The sequence below is a fragment of the Topomyia yanbarensis genome, chromosome 2 (genome assembly GCF_030247195.1).
Source record: "Topomyia yanbarensis strain Yona2022 chromosome 2, ASM3024719v1, whole genome shotgun sequence".
Classification (NCBI taxonomy): Eukaryota; Metazoa; Arthropoda; class Insecta; order Diptera; family Culicidae; genus Topomyia; species Topomyia yanbarensis.
Genome location: NC_080671.1, coordinates 388,292,441 through 388,297,777, shown reverse-complemented (window position 1 = coordinate 388,297,777; position 5,337 = coordinate 388,292,441).

The following is a 5,337-nucleotide window of genomic DNA, read 5'->3' as shown; positions in this document are numbered from 1 at the left end:
AACGGAAACGGAAACGCACGGATTTATTTCAACTCTAACAAATAAACGTCATGAGTGTGATTGAATTCAAAGATTGCTTTATTCAAATTTACAAAGCTAAACACCACGGAACTAAACGGAAGGTAATAATAAAACTTAATGAATTCAAATCGAATACTTTAATCGAGCTCATTTGGATCGGACAGATTGCTCTGGTGGAAAAAGGGAAATCATGGCCATGAATGTTTCCACCTAACTGTGCACAGGATTTACTGCTGGCGACGGGCGATTTTGACTGTCGTGACGATGAACGATGGCGACGACGATGGCGAACCCACGCCGGGATGCGAGATGGCGGCGGGTGACGCTTCGACGGGAAAATGGCGATGTGGCTCGTGTGCGAATGGCCGAAACTAAAGGTGCGGAGGGTGGCGTGGCTGGACGGAAGCTTCCGGTTTGATTCACGAGAGCGCGCGCAGAAAGAACGTCTTCCACCGAGGCCAACGTGTTCTGGATGGCCTTCGCGTACTATGCTTCCGCTACGGACCACCTCAGAACGGAATGAAACCTCCACTTCTGACTCGGTTCCTCGGTACGCCTTTGGCTACGTACAGGACGAGGACCGGCTCTCGGACTTCAACCCACGGGAACGTAACGCAAGAATTGGGTCGGGAAACACGGACGGTGATTGGTGGCCGTCGTGAGAATTTCGTAGCGAAACAACGAACTTACCAACCTCTCCGTCTGACTGCCGTAAGGCGGGCCTTGACGAAGCACACGAGCCTCGGAGATCCTTCTCCGGACGTAGACTGGACTCCCGTTGGTCCCAAAATTCCAGCTCGTACATAAAACGCCCGTTGGACGAGCGCTGCTGTCCTACGCGAACTCGCATTAATTTACTGATATTTTTTTTAATTTATATATTCATAATTACCTTTTTGTACTTTTATCACTTCAAAAACTATAGAAAAGTTCCAACACGATGACCAAAACTGGTCGAATCGACCACAGAAAGAATTAAAATTTAAACGTTAGCACTTCACGAATTCAATCACACTTTTCAAATATTCACCTTTATAATTTAACTATCAAACGTAACGAACTTTAGCTATCAAACGTAACGAACTTCTTAATACCAGCCAAGACGTTTACGAAATGAACGAGCGTTTCTTCTCTCGTGTTTAAGAAACCTCCGATCGATAGAAACGACGACGTTGGATTCCGAGATGGCGATAAAATTAGCATGGCGGTTATATATAAGATTTGGCGGGAAAATATAAATAATTTATAACCTATCTTTTTTTCAAGGTTTCGTGAAATTTAACAACCTTTGATTATGGCATTTAGCCGAGACATGAACCTTATCCAAATATTATAGCAACTAATATATTCGAAGTATCTCGTAAGAAGCTTGCTGTAAACAGCTCGAGTGTATTTCTAACCATAACGATTAATTGCTACTTCGTTTTCATTTTAAAACTTTGCTATTATTTACTAAATAATTGACACAGAACACAAAACGTTACAACTCTTTCAAACGAAAGACCTGGGATATGCTTTAGGAGAATGTTTTTTTGTGTTATTACGTTGATGACGTTGGCAAATTGTAGGGGAGACTGAGGAGACTTGATCCCCTTTTTTATTTTTCAATCCTACTCCGTGAAATGATACAAAAACTATGTATTTTTTGTAGTTTTATATTGTTTCTAGGGTTGACTGACAATCATAAAAATATTACATGGAAATATTATACTGGACATGAGCTATGAGCATTTTTGGAAAACAACAAAAAACTGGAAAATTCTTTGATTAGTGGAGACTCGATCCCTAATTTGGGGACACTTGATTATTTTTTCAAAACGTGTTTAAAAGAGCATGTAGGGTAATAAGCCTATTTTTACCCTTTTTCTATTATCATCCTACCCATCTGAAGCCTTTGGTTAGAGCAGCGTCTGCCATCTTTGCTCAACGCATTGGCTCAAATGGTGTTGCGATAATTGAGGTACTCGATTAGAGTTTTTGCTGCGCTCAAACAGAAGATCTTCACCATTCTTAAGACAATTTTGTTATTATATTGGCTCTTAATAAGAGGCGAATGACCTTAAGGCTAAAACCTCTATAATTGAAATAATAAATAGCTCCTAATTACAAAGCAAAGAAGCTGAAATAATAAAATTAATAATGAAATAATGTGGTACCCTCCCTACTAGGACAAAAATAGGTACCTAACCCCATTCAAATGTTATAAATGCATTGTGGTATTGATTAAATTGTTGTGATTACATATTACTATTTTTGTTACTACATATTAGGGGAGACTGAGGAGACTTGATCCCCGGGGAGACTTGATCCCATCATTGTAACTCAAAGGCGGATCAGAATACATTAATCGAATATACTAGAAAGTTGCGCAGCTTTATCTAAACATAAGTTTCCTTAACACAAAAAAATAAATTGGACATGTGTTACCGAATTTTTACCGATTCAAAGAATAAAATCTCAGAAGAACTGAAGAAGATTTATTTTCTAAATTTTCAAACTTTTATACAATTGATAAAGTCACCCACTACATACTATACTTTTGCATACAGACTTACAGGAGAATGTCAATTATATGAATACGTTATGATTGAGCTGATTTTTTTGTTTAACTATACTTGTACTAAAGTTTGGTGAAATAGGTGCTATGGGTTCACTTGATCCCTTCAAATTCGTGGAGATTTGATCCCCTTCGCCATGCTTCATACACACCACTGAAAATAACCAAATTCACACCAGAACAATTGAAGTCATTGTTGCCATAAATAACAAAAAAATACTGTCAAAAATGAACGCTTCATCGTACAGAAACTTAACTGTAATTGTTTACTACAGTATACGTAACAACCATGCATCCCTTATTTGACGTTCCTCAATCATAATAACGACATCTTTCAAATAATTGCACAGAGATTTGGGGAATTCGTAAAAAAATCTTGTGAGAGATGCGTAATATGTAGTAACAAAAATAGTAATATGTAATCACAACAATTTAATCAATACCACAATACATTTATAACATTTGAATGGGGTTAGGTACCTATTTTTGTCCTATTAGGGAGGGTACCACATTATTTCAATATTAAAAATTAAAACATATTTTAACAGGTGAACATAGCCCTAGAAAAAATTGAGGTTTTATAGTAACTTTATATCCATTCATAAAACTTAGATTGCACTTGTAGCGTGCTATAAAACTAAAATTGTTACTTGGGAGCTCTAATCGCAATAGAAAATTTGTTAACTGGATCTTTATATAGAAAAGAATATCAAAACCAAGGAAAATTAGTATTTTTTCTTGGTTTTGATATTTTTTTCTATATAAAAATTCAGTTAACATATTTTCTATTGCGATTAGAGCTATGTTCACCTGTTAAAATATGTTAAGATATGTCTAAGGAACAACCTTTGATGATATGTGGGCATGTAGGGCCTATTAAATCAGAGTGTAAGTGATTCATCCAATGAAAACATAGCAAAAATACGATTTTTGATTGGAGACACCTCTAAATCATGTCCAAATTAAGTTATTTTTGGTGAAAGTTCTTTAATTCACACCTAGAACAAAAATCTGAGCTGACCCATGTATATTTGGTGTGAAAAGGTCTATTGTACATAATATTCCAGAGCGTTGGGCCAAGCATGTATGAGGTACTCCCGCCATGACCCTAATCGACCTCTTCCCCATGTTCGTTCGTCGATCAGTAGGGGACGGTGGGGAGTTGTGAACCATAGGGAGTTGTGAACTATGGTGAGTTGTGAACACAGTCAATTTCCTCTAAGCTATTAATGAAAAAATGTGGTAATTACTTTTAAATGTTTCCACTGTCATAACGTCACTTTCTCACTAGCATGTGTTTCATTAACTCATGTTCTTCGTGTTCAGGTAGCTAACGTTTAAATACGCCAAAAAAGAAGTTTTTTTTGCTCAATTGTATTTGTGGTATGTGGAGTCCCGTTATGTAGCTGATTTCAAAATAAATTAGTGCAAAACATTCCTTGGGAAGTTGGCTTTCATTGACAAAAACAATTTGGATGACATAGTGTGTCGATGGAGTTACGGATTTTTCGAATATATGTAAAGTGGGGAGTTGTGAACCACCATTAGTGGGAGTTGTGAACAATACATTTCAGTGGATTATATTTTTTTTCGAAAATGAACACTATCATAATTCGAAAATCAGGGATGACTCAAACATATTATGATATAAAAAGGTTAAATTTTATGCGAAGAACAGGATTCTACCACAATTTTAATCTCCCCGTGCCGCAACCCCGAATTCAGGTAGCTTGGCGCGAATCAATTTGGCACCTACGCATTACGAATCAGATTACTTTGCCATCTCATCTTTAGTTTAGAAATATCTTAAAATTTATCTTCTATAGCCCTAATAAAAATAAGCCACAAAAATATTCCATTTGTTCTACTTTTTGCGATGGTTCATAACTCCCCACCAAATTGAAAAATGCCGATTCCACGCATTCTGTCATATCTCAAAAACGATAAAGATTATTTTAAATTGCTTCAGCCTGTGGATTTATTAAGGTGTCCTTTACAAATACCAGGTCAAATTTCGAAAATCGACCAATGTTTATGGTAGTTACGCCCCGAAAACAAAACTATGTTCACAACTCCCACCGTCCCCTACCATTTCACTTGAAAAGTACAAAAACACTGTACAAAGCGGGGTTTACGGAGCATGTTCTGTCTTTGCGTTTTTTATTTTCGGTCGCTCGATTTGACGCTCAAGAAAAAAGTCAAATTCGTGTGAATCATTACTCGAGGATTATCTTTTAAAAATTCCGAATACCTATTAACATCAAAAATTATATATTCTGTATAATTTCTTATGGTTATGTCTATCCAACCATCATTTTTCACTCACAAACACTACGAAAAGGTACAAAAGAGCAATGCCCTGTGTAAGAAAGAATAAATTTCTTTCGTTTCTAGACATTTATGCAAAGTGCATCGAAATTAGCCTTTGCGTGTCAACATATGGCTTTTTAAGATTGAATCGCATTTTCTCTGCTATCCAATATGTACAAAGCAATAAGCGAGGTAGAGTAACGAGGAAAGGTAACACAGGGTAAATTGTTCTTCAGTAGTTTCTCGCAGCTCAGTGCGCACAAAAACAGGTGCCTTTAACGTTCCCAGTCTCTGGTAAACAGCATGGCTCACAATGCAAGTCCTTTATCCGAATCGCTTTCTGCTATGCACTTTTTGTTTTAGTACCGGTGGTTGCTAGTCAACGTTGAAACAAACGCGGCAGAGCACCCGTTATAGATGTACGGCGTTGATTCACTCAAGCTCATAAC